This window comes from Hemitrygon akajei, chromosome 6 (genome assembly GCF_048418815.1).
Source record: "Hemitrygon akajei chromosome 6, sHemAka1.3, whole genome shotgun sequence".
Lineage (NCBI taxonomy): Eukaryota > Metazoa > Chordata > Chondrichthyes > Myliobatiformes > Dasyatidae > Hemitrygon > Hemitrygon akajei.
Genome location: NC_133129.1, coordinates 137,560,508 through 137,577,354, shown reverse-complemented (window position 1 = coordinate 137,577,354; position 16,847 = coordinate 137,560,508). Strand labels below are relative to the sequence as shown.

The following is a 16,847-nucleotide window of genomic DNA, read 5'->3' as shown; positions in this document are numbered from 1 at the left end:
TCAACCTGCGCAGCAGCTTTGAGTGTCCTATGGACTCTGACCCCAAGATCCTGCTGATCCTCCACACTGCCAAGAATCTTACCATTAATACTAAATTCTGCCATCATATTTGACCTACCAGAATGAACCACCTCACACTTATCTGGGTTGAACTCCATCTGCCACTTCTCAGCCCAGTTTTGCATCCTATCAATGTCCCGCTGTAAGCTCTGACAGCCCTACACACAACAGAAGGGGTCTCAGAACAGATCCTTGAGGCACACCACTGGTCACCAACCTCCATGCAGAATTTGACCCATCTACAACCACTCTTTGCCTTCTGTGGGCAAGCCAATTCTGGATCCACAAAGCAAGGTCCCCTTGGATCCCATGCCTCCTTATTTTCTCAATAAGCCTTGCATGGGGTACCTTATCAAAAGCCTTAAAGAAATCCATATACACTACATCTACGGCTCTACCTTCATCAATGTGTTCAGTCACATCCTCAAAAAATTCAATCAGGCTCGTAAGGCATGACCCGCCCTTGACAAAGCCATGCTGACTATTCCTAATCATATTATGCCTCTCAAAATGTTCATAAATCCTGCCTGTCAGGATCTTCTCCATCAACTTACCAACCACTGAAGTAAGACTCACTGGTCTATAATTTCCTGGGCTATCTCTACTCCCTTTCTTGAATAAGCGAACAACATCTGCAACCCTCCAATCCTCCGGAACCTCTCCTGGCCTCATTGATGATGCAAAGATCATCGCCAAAGGCTCAGCAATCTCCTCCCTTGCTTCCCACCGTAGTCTGGGGTACTTCTCATCTGGTCCCAAAGATTTAATCAACTTGATGCTTTCCAAAAGTTCCAGCTCATCCCCTTTCTTAATGTCTGTATGCTATGGCTTTTCAATCCACTGTAAATCATCCCTACAATTGCCAAGATCCTTTTCTGTAGTAAATACTTAAGCGAAGTATTCATTAAGTACCTCTGCTATCTCCTCTGGTTCCATACACACCTTTCCACTGTCACACTTGATTGGTCCTATTCTCTCACATCTTATCCTCTTGCTCTTCACATACTTGTAGAATGCCTTGGGATTTTCTTTAATCCTGCTCACCAAGGCCTTCTCATGGCCCCCTCTGGCTCTCCTAATTTCATTCTTAAACTCCTTCCTGCTAGCCTTATAATCCTCTAGATCTCTATCATTACCTAGTTTTTTGAACCTTTAGTCCTGACAAAGGGTCTCGGCCCGAAACATCGACAGTGCTTCTGCTTATAGATGCTGCCTGGCCTGCTGTGATCCACCAGCATTTTGTGTGTGTTTTTTGAACCTTTCGTAAGTTTTTCTTTTCTTCTTGACTAGATTTTCAACAGCCTTTGTACACCACAGTCCCTGCACCCTACCATCCTTTCCCTGTCTCATTGGAACATACCTATGCAGAACGCCACGCAAATATCCCCTGAACATATGCGATATTTCTGCCGTACATTTCCCTAAGAACATCCGTTCCCAGCTAATTCTTCCAAGTTCCTGCCTGATAGCTTCTTATTTCCCCTTACTCCAATTAAACACTTTTCTAACTTGTCTGTTCCTATCCCTGTCCAATGCTATGGTAAAGGGGGTAGAATTGTGCTCATTATCTCCAAAATGCTCTCCCTCTGTGAGACCTGACACCTGACCAGGTTCATTTCCCAATACCAGATCAAATACAGCCTCTCCTCTTGTAGGCTTATTTACATATTGTAGATAAGCCTACAAGAAGGAGATACTTCCTGATTTACTGAAATGGAAAGCCATGTCCTGGGAACAGATGCAGTGGAGGTAAAGAAACTGAGAAAAGGGGAATGCATTTTTACAGGAGATAGAGTGGGAAGAGGTATAGTCGAGTTAACCATAGGAAACAGTGGGCTTATAAAAGATGTTGGTTGACAGTTTGTCTCCAAAGATGGAGACAGAAAGATTGAGAAAGGGGAGGGAGGTGTCAGAGATGGATCAGGTGACTTTAAGGGCAGGGTGGAATTGAGAGGCAAATTTGATAAAATTGATGAGCTCAGCAGGGGTGCAGGGGTATAATGCAGTCATCAGTGTAGCAGATGAAGAATTGGAGAGTATAACTGGGAAGGGCTTCGAACATAGACTGCTCTACGTAGCCAACAGAGGCAGACATATCTGGGGCCCATGGCCACCACTCGAGTCTGGAGAAAGTGGGAGGAGCTGAAGGAAAAGTTGTTCAGGGTGAGGACCAGTTTTACCAGACAGAGGAGGCAGATGGTGGAGAGGGATTGGTCGGTTTTTTTGTCAAGGAAGTAATGGGGAGCTTTGAGGCCTTCTTGATGGGGAATAGAAGACTATAGGGACTGAACATCCATGATGAAGGTGAGGTGGTCATGACCAGGGAATTGAAAGTTACTGAGGAGATTGAGGGCATGGGATATGTCGCAGATGTAGGTGGGATGGGACTGAATCTTGGGGGATAGAATAGAGTCTAGGTGTGAGGACACAAGTTCAGTGGGGCAGAAGCGGGCAGAGACAATAGGCCGACCCGGACAGTCCGGTTTGTGGATTTTGGATAGGAGGTGGAAGCAAACCGTGCGGAGTAAGGGAACCATGAGTTTGGTGGCCTGGATGGGAGTTCTCCAGAGTGGATGAGCTCAATGATGATGTTGGAAGCAGTTTTCCGATAGTTCAGAGTGGTGTCGTGAGAATTGTTCCTGGCCTCAGCAAGGTAAGGGCCTCAACACCACATTGCACCATCTTAAGATACATTGCAGTTCTATTTTCTTTTTTTTTAAACATTTTTTTATTAGTTTTTCAAAACATTTTACAAATTAAAAACCCCAAATCCCAATGAGGAGCATTAATACAGTGCAAAGTTAAGCATACAATAACAATATGCTACAAAGGAAGAGAATTTAACAAAAAAAGCACCTAAATTAAAGACAAGTAAGCTTAGTGTCCTCCCCAAGCCCCACAACACAAGATAAAAAACAACAGCTCCAGACTGACCACAACACAGTATAAAGAGTATAGGTCAGGACAGTCAAACTCCCAGACTGTGAATACACTCAGCAACAGAGGATAATAATGCCTACTACCAGAAAAAAAAAGGGAGCTGAAAGCAAGGGACCGAAAAGAAGAAAAAAAAACCCTAGTCAAGAGGAAGGTTATGAAAGTACTCGATAAAAGGTCCCCAGACCTTATGGAACTTTAGATCCGAATTAAGAACTGAATAATGAATTTTTTCGAGGTCCAAGCAGGCCATAATGTCGTTAAGCCATTGCGCATGAGTGGGCGGGGCAACATCTCTCCATCTAAGGAGGATCAAGCGTCTCGCCAGGAGAGAGGCAAAGGATAGTATTCGGCATTTGGTCGGACCCAGACATAAATCTGTCTCGCCCCAAAAACCGAACAGAGCAATTAAGGGGTTTGGTTCTAGATGCTGATTCAGAATACCCGATAATGTAGTGAAGACATCTTTCCAGAATTTCTCCAAGCTAGGACAGAGCCAGTACATTCTATTTTCTCATAAAGGGCCTTGATTGAACGTAGTCAAACAAAAATTTGTGACCTTTTTGTTTTCTCATACTTACCTACTTCAGTGCTGCTGCTCTTGGAAAAAACCTATGGCAGGGGCCAAAGTTCTGTTATTCCCAAAGCTGAGGGAAAGGGCTTGAATTGCAAGAATTATTCTTTTCTCAGAGACCTCTTGACAGCTTGAGTGACTGATGGTAACCTCAATCACCAGGAAATCATTCAGCAAAAAATTTGAAATATCATTTCTGTTGTGGAGAGCACCCCATGTGACATTTTGAGTCACATTCACTCAAAGGTTCCTTGTCAAGTTCTCGGTATCTGCCAATTTAACTCCTGCTTGGGGTCAACTTAAGAGGTACTATACCTGGCTGTGCCATATTTGCTCAATCCATCTGGAATTTTAAAAACATAAATTCAGTCTACTCTTTCAAAAAGAAAAGATCTGACCTTTTCACAACTAATTTCAATCTCCCCAATTACTCTAATCACTTAGTTTTGGTACAGTCCTTGTAAATCTTTTATTGCATTTTCTACTGTGTTTCTGTGTCCTTTTTTATAGAACGAGTGCAGATCTGTGCACAGTAAGTGCAGTCTTATAAACATTTAATGTCATTTCACATAAACTTTAGTACAATCAGAATTCCTGCCGACATTCACCATTTATATCCGTAAGAAAAATCATCATAGGTTCATTCATCTAAGGGCTGGATTAATATAAGAACACTAGGGTTGACTTTTCACCTTCGTGAACAATGGAATAAACATCAAGGAAAGGGCAGTGTGGTGGTGCAACTAGCAAAACCTTTGCCTCACGGTGCTTGAGACATGGGTTTAGTTCCCTTTGACTTCACAGGTTTCTTTTGGGTGTTCTGTTTTCCTCTTGCATTTCAAAAATATGTTGCCTGATTGGTGACTGTAAATTTCCCCCAGTGTACAGGAGAGTGACAGAATCTGAGGGGAGTTGCAGAAGATGAGTGAGTATAGCACGATAGCGTAGTGGTTAGCACAATAATCTACAGTACAGGTGACACAGGTTCAATTTCCATTACTGCCTGTAAGGGGTTCATACGTTCTCACTGTGACCGTGTGGGTTTCTTCTGGGAGTTTCAGGTTCTTCCCACAGTCCAAATGTATACCGGTTAGTAGGGTAATTGGTCATTGTAAATTGTCCCGTGATTACGCCAGGATTAAACCAAGGGGTTGCTGCGTAACTGGCTCAAAGGGCCGGGTGGGTTTATTCTACACGTATCTCGATAAAATAAAATAAAACTGGAATTACCGTAAGATTAGTTAATGGTTGGCACCGAGTCAGTGGGCTAAAGGGCTTGTTTCCGTGCTGTATCTTTCTCTGACATTATGGAAGATGAATATTGATTCTTTAGTCCTGCTCTGATCCTGGCAACGTCCAAACCTCTGAGTTGAATTTTGTAATCACTTCATGTTTCATAACTTCCTAAAATATAGAACATGTCCTTTATCCCACTGAGGAGTTGCTGGCTCTCAGAACAATCCCATCAATCCTCTTCTCCTATGGGTCACTTCCATGTAATCCATGCTCTCACATGTCACCCTGATTCTTCAGCCAGCATCATAGGTCATTTACAACAGCCAGGTGATTTACCAACCAGAAACTCTGGGAAGTGGAAGGAAACTGGAGAATCCGGTAGAAACCAATACTGTCACTGGGAGAATGTGCAAACTACACGAGAGTCAGAATTGAACCTGCATTACTGGAACTGTGAGCAGCACTCCCTGCCCTACCTTGATACAGGTACCTATAGGGATCTTGACAGAGTGCTGTCTCAAATCCAGTTATCACTCTCTGGCCATGGACGTACCCTATTTTAAGGCTCTGTTCAAAATGAAATAGAAGAAGTAGAGATGTACGTTTTAGCTGGCATGTACCTTCGCTGAGCAGCATCTCGATGTAGTATTTCATCACGATCATTTTGATTTCCTTTCCCGTCTACATCCTCTGAAGCCCAATAAGAAATCCTGTGACATCACACAAAGCCCTCTTGGTCCTTTAATTGGTTAATAGTTGCAAATTTGTGAATGCATTACATGATAGAAAACTTGGCTAGGCAAGTTTAGGGTTAAAGAACCTTGCAGCTTACACATAAATCTTTCTTGTGCTTTTTTTTTGCGTTCTGGACAACTGCCACATGATTACCTTCCCTTCTCATTCTATCTCATTTGGCATAAGGATCAATATTGTATTAATCTTATTAATTTTTTGAGTTGTCAAATATCATTAAGTATATTCTCAAACTGGATCCTTACATCCATTGCTTATACCCAGTTCAAAGCTTCACACCAGTTTAAAAAAAAATCTTCCATTTATAATTCTTGGGTAATTGAATGATGTCTCCAACTTTCTACAGCTATTTACTGTTTTCATTGTGGCAACTAATTTATTGTAATCACAAAATTGGTATATCAATCTTTCTTTCCAGTTAATTGTAAGGATGTGGCAATGCAGAGATCGTCGAGGACACCAGGTACTCATCCTAACCAATCTGAATGCATTTCCCTATTTTGACTCCTGTCCCCAAGACTATCTTCCCCCTCCTCTCTACACAATGTTAGATCTGCATTTCAAAAATTTCAATTAATTAGTTTCGGCGTGGCGGCTAATCTGGTCAATTCTGCAATATTGAGTTGGTAAGTCTGCAATATTTCTCATTCCAAAGATGCTGCCTGGCCTGCTGGATACTTTCAGTATTTTCATTTTAGGTTTTTAGCAAATGTGGTACTCGGTACCTCCCTCTTCCAGCGTTTTTCTTCTTTCTCCCTCATCTGTTCAGTTTCATCACCTTCCATTTGTATATCATCTGACCAGATCAGCTGTAAATACCAAAACCTCAAAACTTTCACCAACACCACTTGTGTCATTTAATTACAGCCAATCTATTTTTTTCTCCATTCCTTTCTTTCCTCTGAAATTTAAGATGTGTTTGACTCCTAGTTTTTGCTAGCTCTGATGAAAGGCCATGAACTGTTTCTCCACCCCCAGAAGCAAACTGACAAATTGATTATTTCAATCAAATTTCTAGAATATACAACTTTTGTTTTGTTGCCTTCCTATTCAGTTTTAATGCCTAGACCTGACTAACAAGCCACTCTTGCACAAGACGTAGCAGCAGAATTAGGCCATTCAGCCCATCGAGTCTGCACCATCACGACTGATTTATTATCCCTCTCAACCCTATTCTCCTGCCTTCTCCCTCTCTCAAGGGCAGTTACCCATGTCTGCCTTGACCAATGGCATCCATATACTGAAGAACAAATAAAATAAAATAGTTTCCCATGTGGCTTGCTCTGTAGGCTCTAATTTTCTATCTGTAAATATTTGTACAGAACGACAAAGTGAATTTTTTTTTTCCCAGTGGGCAGACAGCCAGGAGAGCTGGCTTTGGAAAAAGTGGGATCAGTAACATTCTGGGTGGTACGGGTGTGGATACAGTCTGGTAGATTTACTTGAGCCACCCCTCCTGGCTTACATGGAAGCTAGTTAATTATGAATAATAATGCATAAAAAGCACATACTTTTAAAGCTGTTGTGAAATGGAGACTGAGTGAACAAGTGCACTTGTGTACGAAATAATTTCTTTTGAAATACCTCCTGATTTGTGTTTGAAGAATTTGTAGAATCATAAAAGTTGTAAAAACTTCCAGGCACAAACAAATGTCACGCAGCCCATCGTGTTCTTGTACTTGGGTTAATGTAGCTTCCCTGCTTTTGGCCTGCAGCTCTGTGCTTATGGTTGATCAGGTGCACATCCAGGTAAAGTGTTTCTCCCTCCTCCCCCCTTCCAGGCAGTGAGTTCCAGGTCCATCCATCATTTTCTGAGTGAAACAGTTTTGTCTTTATCTCATCTCTAGCTTCTAGCTATTAATTTAAATCTATTTCCTTTGTTACTGATCTTTACTTGAGGGAAAATAGAGTGTTAAGATCTCCTGGTGTACTGCGCATTTGTACTGGTTTTTTTTTAAATTAGAGATTTCATGATCATTAGCTCAGTTCTCCATCTCTCCGCAGTGTCACAATGGTTCTAGAGAAGAAGAGAACCAAGCTAGTCACTTCCTTTAACAAGTAGCTACTTAGATTGCGGAACCCTGGTCCATTCTATAGGCCAAAGTGGCAGAGGGTGCTGCAGTCTAAATATGTTTGAAAGGCAACTAAGATCATCCATCAAAGCTGGGAGGAGTAGTAGAAATAAATTCACTGTGTTCCTGATATAATTCATTAAAAAAACAAGACAGGGAGGAAGAACAGACAGACAATTCCATCACACACATACCAGTGGAGCCTCAGAGCCTTTTCAGGTTTCTAAAAGTTTCAGTAATTTACTTCCTGGGTCAATTCAACCTTTCCCCCTCCCTTAAATTTTCTATTCCCCCCCCCCCCCCACTCACCAAACATTTCAGCCACCTAAACCATATCTAAAGCAGCATAAACTATATAATGTAATACTTAATGCGTGCCATTGTTTGCTTGATATACATTAACTTGACAAAAATGGATCCTCTGTCATGAATTTTCTCCTTCTCCTGAATGAGAAAATCTTTCTCATGTCAGTCATTCCATTATTTATTAAATAACTGACCTCCATATTTTTGTGGTTAAACCTAATCTGCCAAATGAGTTCATTAATAGCATAAGTGGCCTGTAAAGCATCACTGAACTAAAACTAAAACTAAAACTAAAAACTAAAAACTAAAACTAATAACATCCTGTTATCAAGGAGCTAATAAAACATGCAGCTGAAATTCATATAAACTTGTGACTTCCTAATCTTACACAACAGGACACATAAATGGTAAACTAATAGTTGAGACAGGGATTATGTTCATATGCAATCTCAATCTTACCTTTCAGTTGACCTGTAGCTGTCTGTACTCTCTGACTGATTCCCCCTCAATCACCACTTTGCAATGAAATTCATACTTCAGGTGCTGGAACTCTGTGATAAAAAACAGGAAATGCTGCAAATACTCAGCAAGTAAGATGGCATCTGTGGAAAGAGAAAGAGAGTGCACATTTCAAGTTGGAGACACCCTTTGTCAGCCTTCCCAACATAGAATATGAGAATAAACACTTAAAAAACATACAATTTTTCATAGGAAGTGCATAAGCTACAGAAGTATCTCTTTAAATCATTAAACCAAATATATGCCAGCAAGGGGGAGCTGAATGTGAAAAGCTACTATCTTCTGATACCTGGAACTTAGTTACCACATTTTTATTGAATTTCCAGCCAGATTCAATATGTAACACAGTTTAAAGCTAAATCAATATTTCATAACTGGCAACTTAGAAAGCTAGCAAAAGCTAACCAGTGCTTTGACGAATGTTGTCAAAAGCACAAGTCATCTGAACAGTGAAACTGAGATGTTGCAGGGACTTGGTACCTTGCTTGTAGATATACACAGTCTTCCTTCTTTCAACCAGGGCAGTAAGTATGAAGTGGAAATTTGAGAACTAAATGCATAAAATTGGTAACTTATTCCCTTCAGAAATAGTTCCATAACCAAAAGTTGTAGGTAATAATATTCTTAGTTTTTGCAAAGAAAAGTCAAGGTGTAAAGCTGTAAACAAATCGGCTCATATTATTTAAACTAATATGCCTCCCCCCCCCCATGTAAATCCAATTAAAGTTTGAACACCCCTTATCCAAAATGCTTGGGGCCAGAGGTGTTTTGGATTTCAGATTTTTTCAGATTTTGGAATATTTGTATCTACTATATAATGAGATGGCTTGGGGATGGGACCTAATTCTAAACACAATGTACATTGTGTTAATTGTGTATGCATTGTATATCTAACATTGTATATGCAGCTTATACATATACCCTGATGATAGTTTTATATAATATTTTTAATAATTTTGTGCATGAAACACTAATGTGTACATTGAACCATCAGAAAGGTAAGCTATCGCTACCTTGGTTACCCAGGTGGACAGTCAGTGGCTGTTTGGCATTGCCATCATTCCAGACTCAAAATGTATTGCTTCCAGGAAGCAGTCTTTGTCTTACATTTATTCATCGCACATATGTAGTTAGCAGTAAAAATTATAACATGCCATTAATATAATGAACATGTTACTTGTGCAGGGTAACAAAAGGAGCACAGCGGTATCAGGAGAGTACCTGAATCAGCTGTGGACAACAAACAAAAGCAGTCTTTAGGTCTCCACCTACAATGCTGTGTTTTGATTAAAAGGTTACACTACACTGTAATTGCATTTAAATATTTTTGAAGTTTTATGTAAGATTGCTTTTAAGTACAGGTAAATGTAGTGAAAACTGTCAACGCACAGAGCAGAGAATGAGTGCAAAGTCCATGGTGATCACTGTGAATAATGCAAGAAGGTCAGGTTATGATGATTGCTGAAAGCAGACGGGCTCAAAAAGGGCCCCACTCAGGGGGTACGTGAGGTCACATCTCAGAACTGTCTATGGTGCCATTGACTGGTAACCTTCCCAGTGCCTTGTAGATTTTTCCATTTGCGGTGTCATGACAGCGCTCATAAAAACGTTTCAGATTTCTTGACTCTTGAAACAGGCGTTCTCATTTCTGATAAATCTGGTTCTTCTGCTTCTTTTTCCTTGGAACCTACTTTTAGGCGCATATTCACCCTGTCACATTCATTCTGGTACCTTTCAATATATCTGCCTCCTCCAGTGTACCATTTTAACCTTTGTGTTTTCCTACTTTTTCATTGTTCAGGTGCCTTGCCGTTCGGCGTGGGCGATTATGTCTCTCCATTCATCACGGTCCCTGACCCTCCAAATTGTAGTTGTTGCTTCCCCTGTTTCTAACCATGATGCTACTTCATCTATCATTCTCATTCTCTGTCGGCCTCTGCTTCTTTTTCCTTCTAGCTTTCCAGTGCTTTTTCATTTCCACCCAATCCCTCCAGTTCTCCTGCTTTTTCATTACCATCCAATTCCTCTCTATTTCCACAAGATCTTCCATAAGATCATATGATATGGGAGAGAATTGGGCCGTTTGGCCCATCAGGTCTGATCCACCATTTCATTGTGGCTGAATCAATTTTCCTCTCAGCCCCCAATCTCCTGCCTTCTCCCCATATCCCTTCATGCCCTGATCAATCGAGAATCTATCAACCTCTGCCTTAAATATACATAAAAACTTGAACCTCCACAGCTGCCTGTGGCAAAGAATTCCACAGTCTCACCACTCTCTGGCTAAAGAAATTTCTCCTCATCTCAATTCTAAAATGACATCGCTCTATCCTGAGGCTGTGTCCTCTGATCTCTCACCAAAGGAAACACCTCTGCACATTCACTCTAGCCATTCGGTAGTTTTCAATGAGGTTACCCATCATTCTTCTGAATTCTAGTGAATACAGACACAGAACTATTAAACTCTTGATTGACATGCCTTTCAATCCTGGAATCATTTTCGTGAACCTCCTTTGAACCCTCTGCAGTTTCAACAAATCCTTTCTAAGATGAGAGGCCCCAAACTGCTCACAATACCTCCAAGTGAAGCCTCACCAGTGCTTTATAAAGTCTTAAAATTTTTACATCTTTGCTTTTATATTTCCTATTAGTCATGTCCAGCTGAAGCTCTCTGGGAATGTTTTTCCACAAAAAGATGGAGTAAGGTTACTAAAATTAAACCACAAACTGGCAGAAAGGGTGAGCAACATCTTTGGAAAGAGAACACAATCAGAGCACCTGCTGTGTTCTGGTTTATCCAATAAAGTTAATTTATTTAAGAAAAATGTTTTATATTCAATCAAGTTTTAAAAAGCATTAAGGTAATGGATGTTAAATGCTAATAAATTAAATCTTGCAGTTGGTTCCTAATAAACTATGATTAATTAATTAACTCAATAAAGAATGTACATTTCTTCTGTCACAAAGTCTCTAATAATAGACATTTGGCAGGGAATACTTTGGCAAGTGAGCACTACTGCTTCTGAATGCCAGGAAATAAAAGGAAGGAGGCAGATACAAGCAACAAGTCTTGCAAGGTTACAAAGGTGGGTCATAAAGTGAATAATAGGAAGTTTTTGCAAGCCAGATACAAGATAATTGACCACATAGAGCAGTATAAATAAACAAATGCATATCGTTAATTCAGCCTTTGTGTCAAGTTATTAACCAGCTTTATTTATTATGCAAAAGCTGGGTGAACTTCAATGCATCCATTTGTTTACATATATTGCTGTATGCATTCACTTACTGTAAATTAAAATGGAGTTTTGCTTTTGGCTTCAACTAGCCAGGTGGTAACTCTATCAATTTGCTGAGATCCAAGTAAAAGATGTAATTATATCACACAGACAGCTACTGTAGAATGCCTGGTTTAACACTGCTTGGTTTCATTGGCATTGAGATACTTATATTGATGTGGAGCAATCAGCAAGATTCTTACATGAAATTTCACTGTTGCCTTCTTGGTAATCAAATTATAAATCCACAATGTGGAATGAATGGTATTTTTAATATATTTATTCACTTTTAGGAGATGAACATTTCCAACATTTACCCCCTAGCCTCATTTGCCCTTGATATGAGTACCTAGCTTGACCATTTAGGATTCAAACAGATTGGTGTGTGTGACATTACATACATCAGAAAATGGATGTTAGTGAGAAAGGTGGGTTTCTGTGACAACTCTGTGGTCATCTGTTCTAGTGACCAAGTATTTTTCTATTAACTGAATTCAAACACCACAGCAAGCGTGGTGAGATTTGAACTTGGGTTGTTTTGATTGCTAGTGTCTGCCTTTGGGTTACTAGTTCAGTGACTTAACAGCTGTTAACTTGCCTGGTGTGAGATATACGAGGCAACAACTCAGGGTCACCAAAGAATCACATCATTCTAGAATGCTTGTTTTGCTTGTACTTATTAAAATTTTAATGTTCTTTGTTATATTCCCATTCATCTTCAAAAAAAAAACCCAGAAGGCAATAATCACAGCTCTTCATGTGGCTAGAGCAGAAGGCTATAGATGAAAGAACTCTGAAATTTTAATAAAAAGTGAACGCTAAGAATACTCATCAGTCAGGTACCATCTGTGGAGGAGTGAAAATGAATTAACATCTTGCACCCCTCTGCAAATACTTGTTGATTTTCACTGAGCATTGGTAACATGCAGTTTTTGGTTTTTGTCTTGTTTCTTTTGAGATTGAGCCTCATATGAAAACCGTTTATTGTTAGCTATTGTATTGAATCCCTTCATGATTTTAGCTTTTCATTTCACTCATAAAAGAGCTAATTTTTCTTTGCTTCTCAGATTTGGTAATATTCTCAATAACTCTCACATTCTTTCTCCAGTGCTTCGCTACTCTTTTTGAAGAGGAAGACCTGAAATGAAAACATTTCCCCAAGTGTGGTCTAACCCAGTTTCTCTCTAATTTCACCAAGCTTGGTTTTTGTATTCTGCAACTTTAGAAATTAATTCCAGTCTTTTGATTTCAAAGTTGTCTATCAACTTGTCTTGCTACTTTAAGAAGTTCTACATTATCAGTGATATTGGAATTTTAATGACACAGTTGCCCTGTCAGTCTACCACAAGTGGACAATAAAACTAACACAAAGACAATGTTCTTGACGTCTTGTTCCATGCAGTCTTCCCCAGTCTTCCCCATTCAAACTCAACCATCAATGAACAGCAGAAATAGGTAATAAGACCATAATACATAGGAGCAGATGATTTCACCTTGGTTTAAAAATGGTTAAACAAAAAATGTTGAGACGACCAGTGTAGGTTGTATGGTTTCTGAAAATGTGTAGATTTTTCTAAATGGCAGACATTAAACAATTGCTTATTTAAAAACAAATATTTGTGTAATATAACTAAATGTAGAAGAAGATTTTCATCAATGAATTGGAAAAAATAGGGATGGAATTGAAAGGGACCAGCTTAAAGAAGCATTGGTACTTCTATTAACGTAAAAAAGCTGACCCGTTTTCAGCCACTGTTCTCCAGGTGTCCAGAGGAACTCTACTGTTTGATACCCTGTTTATGAGGGTACTTTTTATATGAGTGTCAGGAGGGTTCATTGAGCCTAGGGATCTTCACTGACAAGTCTGATCCAATCATCACTTAGTACATGTGCATATGCATATTTTACAGTGGAAGTGCAGTCCGGTCACTAAGATAATGTTTCATTCCCTCAGTCAAGAGATGTTAAAGCTATATATAGCAGGCCACAACTGCACTGAGGTAATCAGACCCAGGAGTTTATGAACTGCTTGACGTAAACACATACATTTGTTCCAAAATAAACCATTATTGAAACCCAGCTATCTATAATACAGTAACATCGCTAATTCTTTTAAAAGGAAATGATCCTAAAACAATTACACTTTTGCAAACAAAGAACTAAAAACTCATCATTATTTTTATTAGAATATACATTCCAATATACTGCTGAAACAGAATGACCAATTCTCATGGTGATGTTCAATAGTAGCAACAAGCTGCCCATTTCTTTGTGTGTTCTATTGCAGCTGGATTTAAAATGCTTTGTGGTTCTCCCAGTCTGTTCTTGCTGAATGGTGTTGAGCATAAGAGTGTTTGCTGTGAAAACATCCATTATTAGGACAGGAAGCTTTCTGGTTTTGCTCTGGCACACAAGTTATTTACAGAATGCTTATTTGGATATAGGATATTTAAGCATGAACTCTGAAAGGAAGACATAATGCACGCTATCAAGTGTTGAAGCATTATGCACTTAATTTAAGTTTTGTAGTCCTTTATTCATGAAGCTTTTATCCCAATGAACAGGAGATGCAACTAAAGTCTTTTATCAAGGGATTCTAAATCTGAGTAGTTATAATTTGACAATCAGATGGTCAAATATAGCACTTATCATAAGCAAAACATTTTTATGACTTACTGGTTATAGAATAGTTATCTATATTTCATTAATTTAATCTCTTTTGTAATCTTAAGGAAAAATGGGCTTCATGATATTTCATGATTGGCCTTGTTTACAAATAACTGCTTAATGTGTTCGTGCCAATATCTTATCCATGCTATTTCATTTTAACCTTGAATTTTCTGCACGTGCAGCTGTAAGAGGAGCCTAAATATCATCCCACTCAGCTAATAGCCAGCTGAGCAGCACAAACGCACCTGGTGTCACAGTTGAGCATGCTCATAATTGAATCGTGCAACCTGCACATATCGGTCAGCCAAATGCTAGAGTTCTCAATGTTAATCATGTCATCAGGAAAGTCACTGTGATAACTGTAGATCTACAGTGTCGATCTCATTTACACGGGCACCCATTCAGACGTAGGACCTAACCACCAAACGACAGATAAGTCACTCCTGTAATGCCTGGGTAAAACAAAACATCTTCAGTCTCATCAGAGTAAAGAAGTTATCAGCTTCACTTGCTGCAGGTTCCTCATATGCTTCCGTTTTTCTCACCCATCTGCATCTCTTCATCTAAGATGTGTTTGTGAATAAAGGTGGGTGTGCATGAGGAAACTGTTTATCAATTTATAAAGAACCTGTGAAAGTGATGTGACAGGTCAGATAATCTGTGGAGTGTAACTATGGCAACACTCTCAGCCCCGTTCATCTTATTCATATCTCTACTCTGCTTCAATGAGTGTTGCAAATCACAAATAAACTCGCCTTTGTGAAGGTGAGCATGCTATCTGAATGTACCTGGGAGAGTGTTCACCATATACCAGCCGTCCCTCTTGCACAGTTTGGGAGATTCCACTGGGCCCTTCAGTGCAATGTGGAGAAGAGAGAGCTTGTTGAATTTGTACAAAAGCCCAACATTTTGTGCATGAAATCAATGAGAGTTGCATATTATTTCTCATAGGACGTAGGAGCAGAATTAGGCCATTTAGCCCATCGAGTCTGCTCCGCTATTCAATCATGGCTGATCCTTTTTCCCCTCCTCAGCCCCACTCCTCGACCTTCTCCCTGTAACCTTTGATGCCATGGCCAATCAGGAACTTATCAATCTCTGCCTTAAATATACCTAACAACCTGGCCTCCACAGTTTCCCATGGTAACAAATTCCACAAATCCACCACCCTTTAGTTAAAGAAATTTCTCCACGTCTCTTTTAAATGGCTAGCCCTCTATCCTGAGGCTGTGCTCTGTTGGCCTAGACTCCCCCACCATGGGAAACATCCTTTCCACATCTACTCTGAACCTTTCAACATTCAAAAGGTTTCAGTGAAATCCTCCCTCATCCTTCTAAATTCCAGCGAGTACCACCCCAGAGCCATCAGATGTTCCTCATATGTTCCTTCATTCTGGGAATCACCTTTGTGAACTTCCTCTGAACCCTCTCCAATTCCAGCACATCTTTTCTCAGATAAGGAGCCCAAAACTGTTCATAACACTCGAGGTGAGGCCTCGCCAGTGTCTTATAAAGCCTCAGCATCACATCCTTGCTCTGTATTCTAGATCTCTTGAAATGAATGCAAACATTGCATTTGCTTCCTTCACCACCGACTCAGCCTGCAAGTTAACCTTTAGGGTTTTCGGCAGAAGAACTCCCAAATCCCTTTGCTTCTCAGATTTTTGGATTTTGTCCCTGTTTAGAAAATAGTCTGCACATTTATTTCTATAATATCTTTATCCTACTTCTCTTATTGTTCTTGACTAAATGAATCAATATCCATGCACATCTTGCCCTCCTTTTATATATAATTTCATTGTAGTGCACTAGGTAGGCCACTCACTGGGAAGGTTGTAGATAATAAGGCCCTTTATCATTAGAAATCAGTTTTAATCTGCTTCAGTTGAGCACTGTCCATTAGGACACAAAAATTGAAGAAGTGGGCCATGTGACCCTCAAGCTGATCACTCCATTTGATAGCATTAGACCGGATCAGCTCCACCTTAATGCATGTTCCTCATAAATCAAAATTTTGCCTCAGCCTTGAATATGTTCAATAATGTAGTCTTTAGAATTCTGTCATGTTTGAGTGATTTTCTCCAGTCCCACTAGAAGTTCTTTGAATTGCCTGTCATTGATGACCTGTTTGATTCGTAGACTAACAAAAATGCCCTCCTTAATCTTGGCCTCAATTATTCTCTCTTGAATTAAGAATTGAAATGACAAATATAAGTGATTTTTTAAATGGTGTACAATAGAGAAGATTTCATGGTGATTTTCATGATCAGCAGCCCAAAATTTATAAGACACACCTAAGTGTATGCAGGAAGCAGCACCTTCCCAACCACTAAAGCAGTCTAACTGGTCTATAACTTCTGCCTCAATCCTTTCTTATGGAATTAAGTGACATTTTCAATTTTCTAGTTATCTGGAACCATTCCAGAGTCTAGTGATTCTTGA

General features: G+C 39.7%; 1 protein-coding gene and 1 long non-coding RNA gene across 2 annotated transcripts in view; one reads left to right on the top strand and one right to left on the bottom strand.

Moving 5' to 3' along the window:
* Positions 1–8,533, bottom strand: part of LOC140729531 (uncharacterized) — a 126,352-nt gene extending 117,819 nt beyond the window's left edge. The window contains exon 1 of the long non-coding RNA XR_012099345.1: positions 8,398–8,533. This is a non-coding gene — a long non-coding RNA (uncharacterized lncRNA). The remainder of the gene's footprint in view (positions 1–8,397) is intronic.
* Positions 1–16,847, top strand: part of LOC140729530 (synaptotagmin-7-like) — a 530,282-nt gene that overhangs the window by 285,172 nt on the left and 228,263 nt on the right.